The sequence below is a fragment of the Thunnus maccoyii genome, chromosome 10 (genome assembly GCF_910596095.1).
Source record: "Thunnus maccoyii chromosome 10, fThuMac1.1, whole genome shotgun sequence".
Lineage (NCBI taxonomy): Eukaryota > Metazoa > Chordata > Actinopteri > Scombriformes > Scombridae > Thunnus > Thunnus maccoyii.
In genome coordinates, this window is record NC_056542.1 from 29,489,294 (window position 1) to 29,511,120 (window position 21,827).

General features: G+C 40.8%; 1 protein-coding gene across 2 annotated transcripts in view; it reads right to left on the minus strand.

Moving 5' to 3' along the window:
* LOC121905409 (neurocalcin-delta A) overlaps window positions 1–21,827 on the minus strand; it is a 72,641-nt gene that overhangs the window by 43,783 nt on the left and 7,031 nt on the right. The window contains exon 3 of one of the 2 annotated variants that reach the window (XM_042423626.1): window positions 6,379–6,444. The exons of the other annotated variant lie outside the window; for it this stretch is intronic. The gene's annotated coding sequence lies outside the window, so the exon portion shown is untranslated. The remainder of the gene's footprint in view (window positions 1–6,378; window positions 6,445–21,827) is intronic. 2 annotated transcript variants of the gene reach the window in all.

Consider the following 21,827-nt stretch of genomic DNA (forward strand, 5'->3'; position numbering starts at 1 on the left):
GTGAGAACAGAGGACAACGTATTGGACGACAGATACACCATGATCAGAGCAGTGTCGCTAGGCAACCACCGAAATCCTGCAAGAAAATGAACTCTCGCATGTGACAGTACCAAAGCATAAAATGGACATACATCAACAAGACTAAGAGTCTATGCTAGCAGTTCTGTAAGGCTGTACTTCGGGGCAGTGGTGCTTTGAGCTAAATGCTAACATTACCATGCTAATATGCTCACAATGACAATGCTAACATGCTGATGTGTAGTTTAGCATGTAAGTATGCTAACATTTGCCAATTAGTACTGATCATAAAATACATCTGTGGCTACAGGTGAGCGATATGGCCAAAAAGTAAAATCTCCATTTTTTATCAAGACAGGGGTAGATTTTACGTTTTAATTAATTTCTGTTTGCCTGCAAAATGCATCATCATCATCATTATTATTATATCATATCATATCATTATATTTTATTTTGACAGATAAGCAAGACTAATAACTTATTACCTGCATCACCTTCAAGGCTGTCTGTCATCATCATTTTATGCATAAAATACAGGATATCCCACACACATAATGACTGTTAGTACCAGATGCTGATAAACCAGATAAACTTTTAGTTTATATTGTAATCATTAATTTTTCACGATTTAGACATTTTACACATAGTGCACATTGTGTTAATTGAATTAATTTGATATATTGCCCAGCCCTAGCTGAGGCTGATGGGAATGATGATGGTGCTAGATGAATAGTCCGGAGGTTGCCAAAGCGGTTACAATTCATACCGAAGAGGTCATGAACATTTGTACCAAATTTAATTCAATTCATCAATTGCTAAGACATTTTACTCAAAACCACAAATGTCAATGTCATGGTGGCACTAGAGGAAAAGTCAGGGGATCACCAAAGTCATTATGTTTCATTGTTCATTCAGTCTGAACCAAAGCTGTGGCCTTACAAACTGACCGACATCACCATCACAAAAACAGCCCAATGATGAATGCTGCAATTTGTGTAGAAAAGGGAGAGAAACTGAGGGAAAATATTCAGTTTGTTGAGATGGTGAATAGAGTGATAGGGACGACTGTTTACATGGTTCATCAGTTTAAACAGGTGAGCTGTTTAAACAGATGAACTGGATTATAAACTAACTCTCACTCACACATTACATTATTGTGATGTTTGACGGTCTGAATTTCATGTAAAAACTTCAAAAACGTAAATCTAAATGAGCACTCAAACAAACAACAAATAATTTCTTCTCAGGAGTCAATGCAGCATTACGACTCTCTCATCTCTCTTGGTACTGTAGTCATAATAATTATCTTAGTGAGTATGACTCAACCTTTGATGTGTCTATATTTCTTCATAATCCATAGTGGCAAGAAGAATGTTGTTTACTGAATTTGTTTAATCCCATTTATAGCCAGGGAGGTGGGCTGTGAAGAAACAGGAAATTGGGAGTGACAAAAGGTTTGTTATACAATCAGCAAAGTGTCTCAAGAGTTACTCAACAGCATTACAACCCACTCCATCCTTGGTGATTCAGGAGCTATAAACAGAAGCCAGAAGAAAAGACTGATGACCAGTCTGTCCCATCTATTGTTCTTCATGGCAGACGGCAGGCTCGATGCAGAGAGAGAATTAACCGCAGCCCACTGTCTCAGTTCCTCTCTTATCAGAAAACAGCAGGTTGGGAACAAGAAAAAGACACATCACCACCTCTCCTTGGAGTCACGCTCTGCTCACTATTACTGATGCACACACAGACTCCATGCACGCCATGAATACAGATATATACAGCACATACGCACACACACACACACACACTCCCACACGAGCATCAATAATATTCATACAGAAATAGAGCCATTGTCTCTGCATGTTGATGACTGTCTACTGGCATGGAGGGGATGGACAGATGCAGCTCGCCTATAAAATGTCAGACACAACCGGATTCATGGAGTAAGCACGCAGCAGCCATCCATGACACCTTGATTTTTTTTGGGCCAGGTACTTCCTGTGAGTCACACACTTCTTCCCCACCTTTGGACAAATACTGTCAGCTGTTATACTGATGTGCAGGACGTGATATAAAGTAGCTGATTGTGTTTTTGACCCTGAATTTGTTTGGAAAAAATGTTGGTGAATGATCCTACTTGACTTGACGTATTTACACTTACTTAATTAGGGCTTTACAACCTTCTAACCTTAATGCAAAGCTATGCTAACTGGCTGCTGCCAGAAGCTTCATATTTAACATATAGACATCTTCTCATCTAACTCTCAACAAGAAAGCAAATCAGTGTATTTCCAAAAATGTCAAACTGTTAAAAAAGTTGTCTCTCAGCGTTCTGTATTCTTTTAAAGCAACACAGTACACCAAGCTATCCAACAGAATGTATCTGGAGTGTTTTTTATGTCACACCAAAAGTATTATGTCCATATCAAAACATTTGTATTGTCAGTTAATAGGCAATTAAAATTGTTTTTTACTCAATACATAATGGAATAAGGACGTCATAGTTAGTGTAATGCTATAATAAGTGCGTAGTAATCTTACAGTTATTACAGAAACTTGTTTTCGACCTGCTCTACACCTCAATTAAAATGGACTTTGATGGATTATGTTTGTTGACCCATCAGAGAAATTTCATACAATCGGTCTAAAAATGGTATTCTAATAACAGTGTACAATGGTGTTTTCTCCACCAACTCCCCCAGAGCATCTCATTAAAACTTAAAAAAAGAACACCAACTTTTACTGCTGTGAACTCCTGCTAAGAGGGGAAGGCTGTCAGGGAGAGTGAGGTAATCCTACCCAACATAACCTTCGTTATATCGAGCCTGACCTCCGGGACAGACCAGGGGGCCCTGCAAAACAACTACAGCGTTTCCCCTACCATCGCCTTGGCTCGCCCCTCCAGCAGGACCCCCCGCCCCTCCTGAAAGAAACAAAATATGTTTATTTATGTTATTTTCCTAATTTATGTGCACGTTACCACACGTTACACCCCCTCCCCCTCAAAGCAGTCAAGCTAGGGGAAACACTGAACTATGAAACAGGAAAGGGGTCATGCTCCCTTAAAAGATCTAAATAATGTCAAATAAAGGAAAAACATGTCATAAAGAACAAATAATGTTGAAGGACTGCAGTGAAATTCTCTAAGATGATCCATTTGCCAGGTGCAACAGTTCTACCACACTGCTACCACAGCTGGTCAATGAACATAAACAAATCACAGCAGAAAAATGAGAAACCAATTGAGCTGTCGGACTTCCTCTTTCTCACACTCTATCATACACACATGCCAAAGCTCTTACCCCTTACCCTCAACCCTAATGAAGATAGAAACCACTTGTGCTGTGTTTGTGCTAAATTATGCTGAAGAGACAAACTGATCCCAGTCAACGGTTTCAAGTTTAAAAATGTGTTTTTAAATGCGGTCTGTGAAAGACATATATACACAAACGCGCACATACACATACAATAAATCTGAATGTGTAAAACTTAACTGATATTATAATACAAACTAAGCATAGGTTACAGCTTTTTCCCTGTTTTAATTTTGCAGCAGCTACCAGATATTTGTGCAGCTAATATGACAAAACCAAAAACACTTATTTGCTTTCTTGCCGAGAGTTAGATGAAAAGATCGATACCACTCATGTCTATACACTGAATATGAAGCTAAAGCCAGCAGATGGTTAGCTTAGCTCAGCATAAAACCTGTAAGCAAGGAGAAACTAGCTAGCTACCCAAAATAAAGCACTTCCGTGTTGATGGTAAATAAAATAAAAGCAATTAATTAAGCATTTAGGAATGCAAACTTTACACACATGAAACACACTGTATTGGGGTCCTTTCCACTTAGCATGAATGATTATCTTGATAATTACTGCATTAAAACTATTTCTCAGGTTATAATAATAAATAAAACAGAAAAAAACAGCCTGAATCTTAACTCAACCCTTCTTACAACAGCAACATATAGTCTACACCCAAAATCTTATACAATGTATTTCAAGTATTTTTAATGTTTTTCTTATGTGTTATTGTCAACAAGGTTATAAAAGAACCTGTGAACATCGGTTGTTTCTAATGCAACATGGCTCCACATGGTGAGGAATTGTCTGAACAAGTAAGAAACCTGATTGTGAGACTTCATAAAGACGGGAGAAGGTATAAGATCATCAGTAAGCTGCTGAACAGAGGCAAGATACAGCTGCAGCAGTGGATAGGAGGTACTAAGGGACCCATACTACCAATAACAGACGGTGCAATGGTCGTCCTCGAAAAACGACGGCACACACAATTTGCTATTTTCGCAACCTTGCATTGGAAAAACAGACGGGCAAGTGCTTCTTACTTGGCACAAAGATCATCTGTGGAAATCGGTGTTTCAGCGACTGCTCAGACAGCGCGAAGGACATAGCATGAAGTCAAATTCCACAGACGACGTCCAAAAAAAAAAACCATCGCTCACAAAATGGCACATAACTGCGAGATTAAACTTTGCCAAAGAACATGAAAAGAAGCCTGATGAATATTGGCAGCACATTCTTTGGTGAGATGAAACCATAATAAATTAGTTTGGATCAGATGGGGTCAAGCGTGTTTGGCATGGACCTGGCCAGGACTACCACAGTGACTGCATGGCGCCGACTGTGAAACACGGAGGTGGGAGTGCGCTGATATGGGGCTGCATGAATATAAGAGGCGCAGGGGAGATGACATTTATAGATGGCACCCAGATGCTGAATAAAAAGATGACTCCCAGTCTCAAGGAGGCAATGATTCCAAACACACTCAAAAAATGACATAAGAGTTTTTTAAAAAAGAAAAAAGTGAAAAAAACTATGACAAGGCTTGAATCCAACAGAACATCTTTGGAGTATTTTAAAGCAGAAAGTAGAGCAACAAAAACCCTCCAGCAAAGAGCATCTCAAAAGAATTATCTGTGAAGAATGACAGAACATTTCTACACAGATTTCTGCAAAACTGGCATCATCCATGTCCAGGAGGATTGAATCTGTCATCAGAAATAAAGGCGAGCATACAAAATATTAAAAAGTAAAATAATGGAGTCTCACTAATGGAAGGTGTGCTGACTTTTGTTGCAGTTTGTTCTTAAATATGAACCTTTCATTATAGTTTAATTAGTCAAACATTCTGTTTTTCAAGTGAGTTAGCTTAATTTTTATTGGGTATTGCTTAAAAACAAATAAAATTATATTAAATGGAAAGGATTTGTATTTACGTAACATTTTAAGGGTGACTAGTGGTGTACTCAGTTTTGTTATATACTGTAGATAAGTGGATTTCATCTTAAGGAAGCTCAGCGGTTTCACTGACAGCAAGTGACCTGAAGTGTAAGAGTGTGAGGCAGAGTTGCAGGCTGCCCTTGTTTTATGCAGCGGGCCTCTTAACTGGACAAGCTGCAGCTGTCCCTTAGTCTGACAGCCCCGCAGGCCTGTGTGCGTACGTGCGTGTGTGTGCGCGTGCGTGCGTGTGTGTGCGTTTGTGTGTGGTTGACAAGTTAGAGAGAGCATGTGTGTATCAAAGAGCAAAGGATGTTCAGCCATTTATCTCTTTAAATGTTAGCCACACACACAGACACACGCACACACACATACTTGTCTCTGATTTATGAGTGAGTGCGTGTGTATGTGTAACTGTGTGTAATGTCCTGTGTTTGAAGGGATCTGGGGGCCTGGGAACTGTGTGGAAATCACATTGGGCTTCCTCTGGCTCATCTCTGAGTCATGGGAAACAACACTGACCAAAAACAACAGGGCTTATGGACGCTGCAGCTTGACCATCCAACATTTTACTGTTCTAGACATCAGACACCACCTTCTGCCAGAGAAAAGAGGAGAGAGGAGTGTGTCCTTTCCACTCATCTACGGCTTCAAATTAATTTCTGTAGCTCACATACAGGTAGGAAGTATTCACCATAACATTTAGAAAAGTTAATCTTGTGTTCATCCTTTTAAGGGAAACTTATTTTTAGTGTGTTTCAAAAACTTGCTATCAGTCATTGAGACATCAGAACTTTGAGCTAAAATTTGCTGCTATCTGCTAAGCCTTAAACCCTACCTGACATGATGTTCTTCATGTCACATTTTATAAAAATCTATGCTATTAAATAATTGTTGAATGTAGTGCAGTGATGTATGCAATATATGTGATCAAAAGAAGTTAGAACCATCACAAAAAGTGAGCAGTGTATCCCTTAAAATTGCTCAGATACTTTCATCAGAAAATAAGGCACAATAAGGCTGTCAGTGTATCCTGGATGACTTTCTGAAAACTACTTTCAATGTTGGAAGTGTGAGTTTTAAGGCAGATGGATGAAAATATGGATTTAGTGTAAACCTTTAGCGTCTTCTTCTGGGTTCAGAGGGAAATCTTCTGCCTCTCAGATGGCACACCTAGTCAGATCTGAAAAAAAAAAAAAAAAAGAATATGTTTCAAATAAATCCAAGTATTCAGAGTCTGCTGGGGAACAAGGCTACTGTACTTTTCACAGTCAAATAGCCTAATTAACTATGAATTACTGGAATTAACCATGGTCTGTGAGTCCTCTATATTTAGAGCAGAGTACGGGGAGAGTTGGAAAAATCCCAAAGCCCGAGTCTCACTTTAGGCCAAAACAAATGCCTCGAAACTCATCTGGCCTGTAACAGGTTATTTTCATGCTAAAAAACATCCCTGTGCTATCAAGTCTGTTAAAAAGCAAATAAGAAAAGTTTTTACAGATCAAACCCACACATGTGAGCCTTGTACATTGTACACGTGTATATCAGCTGATATATAGTACCAGTCAAAGGTTTAGACACACCTTCAAATTCACTTGAATGAGAAGGTGTGTCCAAACAAACAGACTGGTGCTGTATTCATAGATTTAGACTGAATAACACGACTCACCAAACCACACCATCAAATATTTCACTAAAAGTCCACAACTATACATTTTGTGACAGGTAATATAATATTTAGTAAATGAGAAAAAATAAACAGAAGTTAATACAAGGCACAAAATGAAAAGATTACATGATAAGAAGATAAATGGCCCAGGGAAAGTGTTTAAGAATTAGAAAGCTTCATGAAACCGGAAATTAAAAGAACTTGTTTGTCCAGTCAGAGCGCATAAAAAGAATGGAAGGCTGTTTCATAAAGACGCTAAAGAACAAAAATGAAACTATAACCGATGTCATGACTATAAAATGTAATGAGTAGGGAATTGAGACCGACAAAATGGCAACAGTGTATCGATTCAGCAATGGAGGATTTCAGTTCATTGTTGTGCTTTTTACTACAGAGCTGAGTCATATCATCAAGAATAACCCTTCAACTCTCTGTACTCTTTTTAAATACGAAGCTACAGGACCTGCGAGGTGTTTTTCTCACCTATGACAACACAACCTGATGCCATTAAAGCTATTTCCTGTTGGGTGCTTGCAGAAAGGCATTCAACAGGAAAATGTACGAGGAAAGCTACCTTCCCTGTTGCAGTGGCTGAGGAACAGCACAGCTCCTGAAGTTCCTGTCCTTTCACTTCCCTGCGCTCTCTCAAATAACACACCTTCTCTGGTAGAGCACAGCTTGATAACCACAAACTCTGCAGGCAAGCTGACAACTCTGCATGTGTGAGAACGTGTTTGTGGGTGTGTAAGTGCAAGTGCAAGAGCATATCCACCATTATACAACATTCTTGCTGCTTATATAAAGAAAGAAGAATAATTTGTAAGGCATACATACAAAAGATTTTTTCTCTCTCTCACACACGTTTTATTTTCAGTCAGCATAATTACAAAGGAATTAATCGACAGTGTGTAAACACAGACTTGTAAAATGTAAATGCACAATGCATAAATCCCACTCAAGTCTGAGTGTCCGTGAAAGAAAATCCACCAATCAACATTAAATACTGATACTTAGTCACTGACATTATACACATGTAACACCATTCTGTAAACCTCCCAGAATATGATTAAAATGTGTACCTAAAAAGTCTGTATATAAACGGGCTTCATATCAACATGTTCATCTATCCATGCTGAAGATATAGATGTTACTGTCGGAGCTAAAAACATTTTTTGAAGACTTAAAACTACCATTCATACATTAGAACAAAAGCTGTTCTAAACTGCTGGAACTAGATTTCCCAAGTGTGATGCAGCAATTTCAACTTGTCTCCCCATGGGAGACAGAGCTGCCACTGTTATTACTGCTGCTACTAGCAGCACTGATGGTGATCATTATAGAAAGCTGAAGTGCCACCACAGATCATCTCCATTAAAAGTCTTCTAACAAGATTAAAGCTGGATTCATACTTGATATGAATGGTTAATGGGAATCCCAATGTAGTAACTTATGGTGTAGCTTTTGATTAATAGTTTAACATTGGATTTCGTCCGCTGTTATTACCACAACAACACTCGATGGATGTATGTGATTGTGTCGTCCCCACACTTTACAGTCTTGGTTCATTTTGTGAAATGAGCACTAGTGGGAAGGTTGTTTCATTACTGAATAATGAGACTGTTGTGTGCAGTCGCTGTATTTATGCTGTTTCATTCACTATAGAGAGCAGAGTTCACAGTCAGCAGAAGGTTAGCAGTGGAAATGGCTCGGCTACATGTGTGTTACTGAAAAGGAGAAGATATCTGAGCCTTTTTTCAACTTGCTTCATGTTGGATTCGCTCTGATTCAATCTCTACCAGTATCAGAAACTTGTAGGAGAAAATCTAGACAGCCAGTCACAGTTGTTGCCTTCCCCAATTCCCCAAGTGGGATTTTCATAGCTGCTGTAGCCTTGTTGAGTAGTTATATTTTTGTAAGCTGCAGTGTAGCCTACAGCGTAGCTTTGGAGCACATAGCCAAGTAGGTACGGTGCAACTCTTAATGGTGAAGTATAAATCCAGCTTAAGAGTCTACATGAGGAGACTTTGCAAGAAGGTGAATACTTTTTATTTTTTCTACTGCCCAGTGTAGAATAATTACAATCACATCAACTGTGATTCAATGTTGTAAAAAAATAGTCCAAGGGTGGGTGAGCTCTTGTTATTGGCAGTGTATTGTACTGTGTACAGTGCATTCAGAAAGTATTCAGACCCCTTCACTTTTTTCACATTTTCATGTTTCAGCCTTAAGGTCTTTACACACTGGGGAGATGACAAATAAACAACACGAAAATGCAAAATACTCGCCTCCTAATATTTGGCATCAAAACTATTCATACTGGCAGCGATACAAATTTGAAACACAAACATGAATTTGCGAAAGCTCATTCTTCAGAAAAAATGATGCGAGTAACATCACCCAGTGATGATGATCTCCGACCTGCGTTCAGCGTCTCTGTCCACAGAAGCAGCCGTCTGTCAGCAGCAGCTCCTGGAGATCTGAGAAGACAGCGTCCGGCCAAACTGCCTTCACCAGGCTGACTGACACAAGAAATTTACTGAACCAAAATAGTTTTCATGTCGGCTCCACGGGAAGAAATCCGCAGTGTTCGTTTTTATTGATTCATTGATTTTATTTCCCTGCCCACCATAGCGAGTGAGGGGAATCTGCCTGTGGTGAAACTGGTGAGCTCACATGCAGACTGGGAGTCTTGATCAATCAATGTAGAAACAGTAAACAAAACACACATACAGCAGGATTTGTGTGATTTAAACAAATGTCTGTGCAGATTACACTTCACTAAACACAACAGAAATAGACTTGGAAAGTTTAAAAAAAAAATGCAGGGGGGTCTCCATGTCCTTTGTCATACAACACAGGGTGATGAGAAACACAAACAATCAAAAGGATCTTGATTGTCATAAGGAGTTGTGACGTGACGTCCGTTCTGCACAGCGTGAGAGTTGATGCCTTTATTCGCAGGCAAACTTCTTTGCCATTCATTTTACATTAATTTGAAACATACATAGTTTTAAATGTTTATTTTTGAATGATTATTTTGGTGCAGATCAATTGTTCCATTCTTGGGGAAGATTCTTGTGTAAGGGCCTCCGTAACAGTTACAACCGCAACTCCAAACATGAGGTGTTGCTTCTGTAACTTTCCCAGAATAGTTATTCAGTAGGAAGGCTTTGCACTTATGAAGACAAATACGCACACATTTCATCATGTGATAACGACGCTTGTTAGGTAATTATGTTAGGAGGCTTCTCCATAAATATCTTGCTGATTGGGGAGCAAACATTTCTCTTGTTTCTTTAGTGACAAAACAATTGTTTTTCTGCAATAAATTCAACTTTACTTCAGCATCTGACAACCAAACATCAGAGAGGGAGAGAGATGAGGGAGTGAGTTTGCTGCCTGACAAAAAGCCAGGATTTGTACCACGGATAAAAGTCAATCCATCAACATACATGCCAACAACAATTCCCTCAATCCACTGATGCCTTCAAATCAAAGGGCATTATTCCCCCTGGTTCAGTGAGAGCTGGTTTGTCTCTGGGCAATTTTGATAGTCCCATGAGTGAAAGCAGAAGCACTAGTGTTTATGCACATTCAAGCTCTAACTCTCACTTGCCTGCTCTCTCACACGCACAAACATACATATGTCCTGGGCTCGAGCATATTTCACACACCATTTGTGAAACTATACAAACACAAATGACCTACAAGTGGGCCTGTCAGACGACTGTATAAGGAATGTATCTTCTGGCTCAGTGACAGAATTACTAAATAACTTTAATGCTATATAGTACAGAGACAGAGAGGAAAGAGTTGAAACTAAACTAAAAATAGAAGCTTGTCTAAAAATCCATGACGGAGTCCAGCTTTTGTTTTCTGGCATGAGATCACGTTCTATGCCATTACATCACCCCAGAGCCATTTTAGCAACCCAATAGTAAGTAGATAGTATTAAAAAGAGATTATATAATCAGACAATACCCACAGGCAGTGAAGAGATTTATGAGTACAATGTTCATTCTGGCAGAGAAAAAACGGAATACAATTATGTGAGAATATCCTGGCTGAAAGCACATTGAAAATGATCTTTCAACAACTGTAGCAGAGTTTTATTTCCATTTTTCCCAGTTAATTCTTTGTAAAAGATGATGTTTTTCAATTTCTATCTGTTTCTAAATCTGTGAGGAAGTGGTCAGATCCCCTGTGGAGACGCATGGTTTCAGTCTCTGGGTGATAAGGGAAATAAATGTACTGAGGTACAGAAAAGCAGTGAGTTTGGAGAGCTCAGGTTCTCTTTTAACAAAATGCGACAACAGGGAGACCTATTCACTGATGCCATGGCAACATGTTCTGCGCACATGGTAGGTAAGAAAAAGCAGCTAGAATCAGGTGTAAAAACTAGAACATTTAACTCCGCGAGAATGATCAAGGGTCAAAAACCCCAATGAGCGTGTGTGTGTGTGTGTGTGTGTGTGTGTGTGTGTGTGTGTGTGTGTGTGCAAAACATCAAACACCAGCAGCAGTGTCCAGTGAGAAGGAGGACAGTGTCATTCAAGGGATTAACATTTCATTAGCAGGAAGCTCTCAGGCTCTATTCCTGTTATATTCATGAGGATAAAGCAACTTTATAATTGACCAAACACCACTGATACTGACAGCTGAACAGGGAAATTATGTAATTCAAGGGCTTCAACATGTATTATCAATGACCTACTACATTTAATTTTAGTGTCATAACGTTATGCTCCTGGTATCTCTCAGTATGACAGAGATTTCTACTTTGCCATTATTGTTGTATGGAAAACCACTTGTGCCACGCCCCCATCACAACCTCTGATCACGGTTGCTCCAGTAGTGGTAAGGTGCAGGTATCCAAACAATATGGAAAGTATGCATATGAGTGGCATACTTTATGAAAATGAACTGAAATGTTTTCATACCACTAAGCAAATTATCATGAAGCAAACGAAGCTGCCTATTAAGGCAGCTACCAGTAGCTCTGCTTCTGATTACTCAGAGGACTGGATTCTACACAGGTCGCTGTTTTAGATATTTCACACTATTGTGTAAGAAAGCCTGACCCACCACAGTCAAATGTGAGCAGCTTTGTCAACAAGAGTAGAGTTAAGACTTTTCTCCTTTTAATAATATCTCTTAACATTCTTTCTGTCTGACCTAGTAACTCAGCTTGTTGTTATCCTTGAAGTAATGTACTTGCTCAAACAGTGGAACCACAATTTAATTAATAAATTTGCAAAAATAAAGAAATGATATGAGTCTTGTTTGTAATCAAGGAATAGACAGTATGAAAGATTTGAACCAGGGCAATGTAAAACCACAGTGATTGATTTGTATTGAAATGGTATAAAAAACAACATAATGCATACAGAAAAAAAAAGAGAAAGTCGTAACAATGTATTGCTAATCTCCTAGGACACCAGCCCAGGCAGTGTGGGTGTCTGGACGAGACACGCTTGCTTGCTCATTCGCTCATCTGCTCAATAAAACTGGGCTGCAGCTGCAACATGTTGTCTTCCTACCATATTCGCTGTGGTATACTCCTACATGTAGTCCCCTCCTCTTATTCACTCTTTCTCTCGCGCTCCCCTACTTGCGGCAGACCGGCTGTCACGGTTTCCAGCCCACTCATTACCGCTTTTCTCTCATATAACTGTCGCTCCAAGAAGCTTTCATCCTACCTCTTCTCTACTGCACTCTGGGTGGCAAAAACTGAAACATGAAGTCAAGAGAATGTGGGCCCAATTCATGTGTGTAGACATGTGTGCGTCTACTTGTGCATATTCACTTGCATTAGTTAAAAAGGTTTGTAGATGTAATGTCAGTTATGGTAATAAATGCATCTTGAATTAGTGATGTGGATCTTTTCATTACTGTACTCTACTGAGTTTTGTCAACCTCAGCCTGCTAGTGTTGCAGCAATGCTCTCCTTTACAGCCGGACAATACAGTGCAACCATTTTGCTTGCATATGCGGGGAAAATTAGTGCTGTGATTGTGAAAAATTATTTGCGAGTGAATCAGAGCTCATCTAAAACCCAGACCGGCAAAATAGACTCCAAAGCCCTGACAGTTCATACATCTTTTATTTCTGCTTACACTTAGTAGCAAAGTAAGTAATCTATGTAAAAACAACAACAACAAAGTTTTAGCTTAACAAATGTCTCCAGTGCCTGATTATATCAGCTGTTGCTAATTAACATTAATGTGAGTAACTTGATGAAAGGCCAGTATTAAACTTGGATGCTGTCAGGTTTGTGTGCTCTTTCCAGTCAGTGTCTGCACTCAAACAAAGATCATTTGCGAGGGAAGAAACTCCATTCTGTAACACTACCCTGCAATCGCGACTGGACAAAGTGAGTGTTTCTGTGGTTCCAAAAATTTCAACATGGTGATCAGTCTTTAGTAAAACGCTCTTGTCATGTCAATTTCGGGAGTCACATTCTCCCAGTTAAAGGACAGGTTCATAAATTTTCAAGTCTGTCTTAAAACAACAGTCAGGTGTCAATATGAACACTGATAGAGGTTTCTACTTGATTTGACTCATTTGGACCACTGAAGCTTCATATTAGCTTCAGAAAGACTTTTAAAGAAAACTGTTATACTTAAGAAAGATGAGGGCCTTAAAAAACCTTAAACTCACTTTATAAATTACAACTAATTGTCACTGCATTGTGTTAAACAACAACATACAAAAAGTCTAGTATACAGTATATTGCATTCTGGCAGAATTGATTTAGTACATATTTCCTGCCAAGGGCTCATGGAAGATTTCCAGAATTATTGTTACTGAAGAGTCATCCACTTCTGTGGTACCAGTCCCACATGAAAATACATGAGCCTCTCAAAAGGTTAAAAATATATTGATGTATATCAGTGGATGTTTAGAAGAAAGAAGAAATCTCTGTTTCATGATTTTTCTCTATAAACAATGAATCATGTACAGTAGGTATCTCAGAGCTTGAAAATGACTTTAAAAAAAAAGAAAAAAAAAGACATGGGGTTGGTCTCAATACTAGTGACAAATGTGTGTTTCATGATCCACAAATGAAAACAAGATTTATGATTATTTGTGAGTAAATTATGGTGTTCACAAATACATTTTCCTATGTGATGGATGAGAAGACGCATTTATGAGCACCCTAATCTATTCACAAATGATCATACACATTGGTAAACTATTGTTTTCATTTGCAGATCATGAAACACACATTTGTAACAAGTTTTGAGACTAATTTCTCTCCATGTTATTTGAGCTTAATGCTCCACTGTCTGTAGGACAGTGTGTGCAATGTATTACTGCAACTTATTCTTATGCTGTGCTTTTGCACACACACACAGAAACAATTGCTCATCCTAGATATCTAAAATTTCTCTTAAGTTAATGTTTATAGATGTATTTAATGACAACTGTTCATACTTGAGGGGTTACAAAAATAAGATATATTCCTAGTCCCTAAAAAACCCCTGTGAAGTCTGTTGCATACTCAGGTCTTTACACTTGGCTGACAGTGACAGTCGTTCCAGCCGCATCGCATTCTCACATAGTGGGAAAGCCCTGTGCTAATTCAGGGCATGCCCATGGACTCCTGACCAGCCAGGGTGTGAAGCCAACGTCTGTCAGTGAAGCTTAGCAACTACTCTCAACTCTACCAACACAACCCACCGCTATTGATGCCATCACTTCTGACAATCCGTCTGGCCTTGGCTGTGGGGTGTCAATGTGTAGCTGGTGAGGTAATGGATTGTGTGGTTTAAGGGTGTGAGAGTACATGCAATTTTTAGCTGTTCTGATAAAAAAATGCATACTTGCCAGTAATCGTTTGACTCTTTTCCTTTTAGCAATTTGCTGTCCGCCTGCCTGTCTACTTTATGTCATTGTGTGGTTTAACCTGTATATATATATATATATATATTTATAATCACGATCACATATCTTGTTTGCATTCTGTTTCTTCTTCACTGTGTATTAGTCTATCTCTATGTATGGCATTAAGATCAAGTAGGCCTCACAGTGAAGTTTAGCAGCTGTTGTACAAGATGACACACATATCTGATGTTAGCAGCAGCAGCAAAATAACTATGCTGCTGTTTACTTTATTCTGTCAGTGACATTTATTATGGAGAAAAATATCAAAGTGAATTTTATAGAGGCAGATTGTTTCATGTCTAGTAACTAGGAACACAGGCTCATAACTATTTGGAAAGGGAGCTAAAGCTTGTGTCATCCTATTATAGCCCTGGTGTGGACACAAACAACAGCAAAAATGCATAATGAAAATCTTTCAGTCAATGTTTGGCTGAATATTCACCTTTTAATGTGAGACCCACCCTGTGCTTATATAAGTTTGAAGCCACATACAGAACTGCTAGAATGACATAGGGAGACAGTCAACGGGAGATCACACTGAAATGCCACAGCTGCTGCCCATTAAGGAGGTTCACAAATGGATGCACTATGGTATGTTACCCCACTGGGTTAAATGTTCCACACTGACTTTAAGCACCTGGGCGATGTTGACAGAGGTGTCTACCAATGGCTCCAGCCCTTTGAGCATATTCTTAGTGTATTCTGTGTATCGTATATATAGGATACTGTGTCTTATTCCACAAAAATTATGTGAAAGCACTGCTTTCACTCAAAACTCAAATTGTCCTAGTGTCCCGTTTCACAAATGGTTGTCCCTTGCAAATTGCAGATGAATTTGTGAGCCCTCTCACATGCTCATGGATAGGTAACAAGTATGGTGTTTTGTTTGATTAGTTAAACATGTAAAAATTAATAACAGAAAATTATGTCATGTTGCAAATTTGGTGAAACGGACTCCAGATGTGACTTCTTTGTTAGATCTTTAGAGCCAAGTTCTAAAGCTGATTTCTACAAAGCCAAAAACAAAATTTAGTCTTCATTTGCTTGTTCTAGGGCTTATTGAAACCTACAACAGCCAAGTTTTGACCACTTGTGGCAGTGGAAACAAAATATAAACACAACACTGACTTATTATCGCCTTTTAAATTGATATGGTAGGCAGGTAGTGTACAGTACCAGTACTCATTCATAGTATTCGTTTCAATTTATCACTACAGGATACGCCCCCCGCATATTCCTCAGAAGCATTTCTCTCATTATGCCAGTCCTGATTTGCTGGTGATCGTGAAGTCAGGTGGTTCCACCTACCTTTAAATAGCTTTCGCTACACCTCCTCTTGCTGCAGAGCATTTCTCACTCTGTTGCATAGATAGCTAGCTTGACTGTCCACAGATCGGAGCTATTTCAGCTAAACACTCCGTCGCCGGGTGCTAGCTACCTTGATACGCTTCAACTCTCTGGCCTTCACCATAGCCTGGAGTGCTCTTTCACCTAGCCACACAGTAGCTCGGGTGCTTTGTTGAGCGTTAACCCTTGCACACCAAGTGGGCCAGCGGAATGCTCTGCTCCCACGGGATTAGCACACCAGCTAATTCACTGTTCCTCTCTGTCAGTATGCCTGCTAGCAAAGGTGGACATCACCCTACCTCACAACAAGAGAGATGGAGACTCCGGCCTTGACTCTGCCGCTGTAGTAACAAAATCTCGAGCAAAGACACACACCAGGTCTTCTCATGCTGCCTCGGGCTGGAACATGCCCGTCTGGCCATTGAAGCCCCTGGTTCATGCAGGCACTATGCCTGCTTCACTGTCAAGGGGCTCTGATGATGACTAACACACCAAGCTAGCTTGTCGGGTAATGACCCTTACCTGTCTGCTGGTGACATGTAGTGTTGAGTGTTGGAGCTGAACTATGAGCGAGGACAACAATGAGGACACTTCAACGTCCTCTTATCAGAGGAGGATGAGTTGGATGAGTTGCTCCTCATTCCTGCTAGGACTGCAAAGCCTAGAGCTGGGTCTGCCTCATGTGACAGGGATGAGAGTACACCAGCTTCCCCTGTCCCCAGCATGGCTATGCAGGACGTGTGCAAACACGCTTCATTCAGGCTGAACATCCCTTGGCCTGCAGTAGTTACGGACAACACCACATCCCGTTACGAAGGGATGACATTTCCCCAGGCCAAGAGGGCAGCAAGACAGCTTCTCTCTATTTTTCCTAAGCTGCTGGATGAGGTCTCGGTCTCGTGGAAGGACCACCCCTTCAGCAGGAAGAACTCCACTCAAGGGGCATCTTCTCTGGACTTCGAGGGCATGGAGAAGCTCCGCATTCTCCAGGAGATGACTGGATCCGATGTGCTGTGGTGCACGGAGGGTTACGGTCACAGTGGAGTGCATGAATAAACGAGGGCCAGTCTGTGAGGAGCCTCTAAAGCAGGGGTCTCCAGCGGTCCCACATCAATTATTTGGAGCTCTTGGCATTGTTTCTCACACTGAAGTGCTTTCTCCTGTTTCTCAGTGGGTACTATTTCCTGCTGAAAATGGACAATACGACAACAGTGGCTTATATCAACCGTCGGGGGGGGGCTCCTGTCTCTGAGAGTGACACACGTCCCGGGGGTCCTGAACCTGGGGGTGGATCTGCAATTATACGGAGAATGGACTCTGCACTAGGGATGTGCTATATGACGATATTAGATCGTGAACGAATAAATGTCTCCGTGATCTGCCTTTACAGAGAGATCTTTAGTATTGTGCTACAGTGCACATTGTATCAGTTCAGCTCTGTGATGGAGCACAGTTTAGTAGCAGGAGGCTAACGGGTAACAGCACCGACATGGTGAGTGCCTCTTACCACATCTCCAATCTGCTGGTGAAATCTACAGCAGCTTTAATGTCCTGCTAGGAAGCTCACCTGCTGCACATCATGTTAAACTGACAACTGGGCTGCAGGTAAATACCACTGTTTAGCGGTTAGCTCCCCTGCTAACTGGTAGCACTAACTTCTGTCATGCTGCAAGCCAGCAGCATGATGTCAGCTCTGGTGTACTCTGTTGGTGCCTTTTTTTAAATGATGCACATCCTGCTAGGCATCCGAAACGGCACACTAATGCTTCTACACAACATCAACCATTTGCTTTTCTGCTGTGAAATTAGTTTTGTTGTACTGTTAGTTTGGTTTCCCACTGTAGTATCCATTTTAAACAAGGCCAAATGTCACTACTTTTTAATGCAGCTTTGCACACCTGCTCTTCTTTATTTATGGAATTGTTTGTGTTTTAATGTAATTTTACGTCTTTATGTCTTTCATGGGTGTATGTTTTTATGCTGTTTGTGAGCCACTAACCTAAGACAAACTTCTATCATTATGTGATAGACAATAAAGTTTTGAATCTTGAATCTTGAGGTCTGTTCAGTAACTTGCAAAATATACTTAAAAACCAACATGAAAAAGAATCATGATAAGATTGTGGATCATGAACCTGTCTGAATTTGTGATATGATATTTTTGCCAAAGTGCCCACCCCTACTCACGCACACAGCAATTGTGATGCAAGTGTGGATGCGTTACAACTGGGCCGAGGTGGATCTGTTCGTGTCAAAAGAAAATGCACAATATCCACTGTTGTCAACGTGAGGGTTAGGAGTGTCTTTCGGCGTGGATGTGCTTGAGCACGCCTGGCTGCCCATCCTCCTGTATGCATTTCCTCCTTTGGCTCTGATACCCTCTACTCTGTCCAGAGTGAGGGAGCATGGTTGCACACTGATTCTGAGAGCTCCGCACTGGCCAGCAATGCACTGGCTGTTGGAGATTTATCAAATATTGTGCAGACAGCTGTGGCAATTCCTGTTGCACAGGGATGTGCTGTCCCAGGCGGGTAGAATGATATTTCACCCACACCCAGAACGCCTGGTTCTATGGGCATGGCCCGTGAGTGGTATAGTTTAAGCACAGTGGGGCTGCCTCAGAATGTAACTGACACCTTTCAGAGCGCTAGAGCATCCTTTATAACTGTAAATATAGAGTGTTTGAGGATTGTAGTCTCAGGTAGGAACATGTTTCCCTTCAATGTCTGATTGGTGTGATTTTGTCATAATTGCAGGACTTGACTGACAAACACAAATCCTTCTCCACAATTAAGGTATACTTGGCTGCTATTGCTGCATGTCATGTGGGGTTTGATGGTAAAACAGCTAGCCAACATCCATTGGTCTGCTTTTTTATGAAAGGGGCCTGTAGCCTCCTTCCTGTTTTCAGGCTGCTGGCCCCCCTATGGGACTTGGCGGTGGTTTTGGATGGACGTTCCTTTTGAACCACCGGATGAGGCTGACTTGAAACGTCTGTCTCTGAAGACAGTGTGGTTGCTGGCTTTGGCATTTGCTAAACAGGTCAGTTATATTCATGTGCTTTTGGTGCACCCTCCATTTCCTCAGCCCCAGGGCATGTCATGAGTTTTCACTAAAACCTAACCTCGCCTTTGTGCCCAAGGTGGTTGGCTCATGCTCACCCATTGACCTTACAGTATTCTCTTCATCACCTCCCCCTGAAGAACAGCGGTTGTACATGCTGTGTCCAGTCTGTGCCTTGTGCACCTATATGACCAGGACTAAGGGATTTTGGAGAAGTAACCAACTCTTTGTATCCTGGGCTAATCCCCATATGGGAAATGAAGCAACAGCTCTTCCACTGGTTTGCGGGGGTGATTTCTCTAGCTTATATGGGCCAGGGACTGCAGGCGTCGGGGGGCCTGCGAGCTCATTCTACTCATGGCCTGGCTACATCCTGGGCCTTGTTTAGAGGGGTTTCCATTCAGGACATTTGTGCGGCGACAAGCCAGTCTTCCCACATCACTTTTGTCTGGTTTTATAGACTGGATGTCTCTGCTCTGTGTGTGGCTCACGGAATACTGGGCTCAGGGCCCTTGCTGGAACAGAGTACTACTCGTTGATTGCTGGTGGTTGCTGAGATAAGCTTGTCTGGCAATACGGGAGTCTCCATATCCCATAGTGAGACATCGAAACAAATATTACGAATGAAAACTTTAGGTTACTTGTGTAACCTTGGTTCTCAGAGTAGTATGAGTGAGATGTCTCACCAGACAACCCTTCTTGCTGGGGTGAAGCAAGAAGAGGTTCTTATTTTGAATGACCCTGCGCCATAGCATGAGCTATTTAAAGGTAGTCACCAGCCAATCAGGATTGGCATAATGAGATAAATGCTTCTGAGGAATACGCAGGTGGGCGTATCCCATAGTGAGACATCACACTCATTCTACTCTGAGAACCAAGGTTACACAAGTAACCTAAAGTTTTTAGAGCTTTTCTGAGACCAGCTGCCTACTGTAGCCGAGAACGATGCTGATGAGAGCAGTTAGAGTAAACCAAAATTGTAAAGTTGCAAGCGACCTTTTTCATATACAGTAATCTGCTGAAAGTTGAAAGATTTTACATGGATCTTTGATTTGAGATGTTTTGTCACAGATACTGTTCAAAGTAAGAAGGGAGCTTCCATGCTCAAATATCATGCCTATATTGAGTGAAGCATTTACTCCCCCAACGTTTTACACCACAAACCAAATGGAAAAAAAAAAAAATCAACATTTCATCATTCCCATTCCCGTGGGATACAGCATGACGTGTGGTATTTTTGGAAAACTTGGCATCTTGACTAGAATTCAAAATAAAGTTCTGTAGGTCTAAACAATGCTTTTCAATGTATTTTAATGATTGACAGACACATTGAAGAGTTATTCAGGTTCACAATGGGCTTGACTGATTCATACGCACTGTACGGCTAAAAACAGCCAAATGCAGTAGAGACTTCACGGAAACCCTTTTCTAATTGTGTATGAGGGAACAGAAATGTGGCTCTATTTAGCATCAGGCCCTGAAGCCCATCACCACATTGTTAGACACTGGCAGTTGGTCTCTGGCTTTCTATCTGACCTTAATAGAGGGAAGTAATGCCAGATAGACAGATGGACACATAGACAGATATACAGATAGACACACACACACACACACACACTCAGAGTTGAGCTATAACAGCCAGCTGGTGCGTACAGCTGACATTTGAATGAGAGGCCGCAGAGGGATGTGATGCATACCAGCAGAAGGGTGCAGTAAAGGATGCAGCTAACATCTCTTCCAGTAAAGGATGCACAAAGACAGACAGTGATAACACTCTTTCTTCCTGTGGTCCCCTTAAACAAAATAGTTGGAAAAGGTGTATATCCATCTGAGATTATAAAAAATATGTTTGTACGAGTTTTGTACGAATTCTGTTTTATTAAAAACAATTTCATATTTTTAAACATTAAAGAGAGAGATGAAAAAAGGAAAAAGGCTGATGTGACAATGAATACAGTGTTTCCCCTACCATTTCCATGGGGGTGACCGCTCCTCCTGAGAGAAACACAATAGGCTATGCTTGTTTATGTTATTTACCTAATTTATGTGCACTTGTTTCATTTCAGCTCAGTGTACAGAAATACGCCGATACAAACAACCGCCTTACTGTGCACGTCTTTCACAACGATGTTTTTCACAGCACCTTGGTCAAATGAACAGAAAATATGTTGAGAGTCTCTACAGCATTTTGGTGTAACTTATGGTCGCACGAAGGCAGGGCTTAGCTCCTACACACACACACACACACACACACACAGGTTTGTGTTTGCGTTTGTCACTTTTGGGGTATTTACATAGACTTACATTCATTTCCTGGAAACATACCCTAACCCTAACCATAACCACTACTTGCCTAAACTTAACCCATACCCCAACCTTAACCTAACCCCAACCTCAACCACTGACCCAAAAATCAGCATTTTACCAATTGGGGACATGACTTTTGTCCCCAACTGCACAAGCTGTCCCCAATCAACTGGTCTTAGGTCTGGTTTGTGTCCCTGAAAGTGGCTTAAGTCATACTCACACACAGGGGAGCAGAGGAGAGACAGACAGCGGCTGACACAGTGAACCAAGTGACGTGAAGACATGTTACTCGA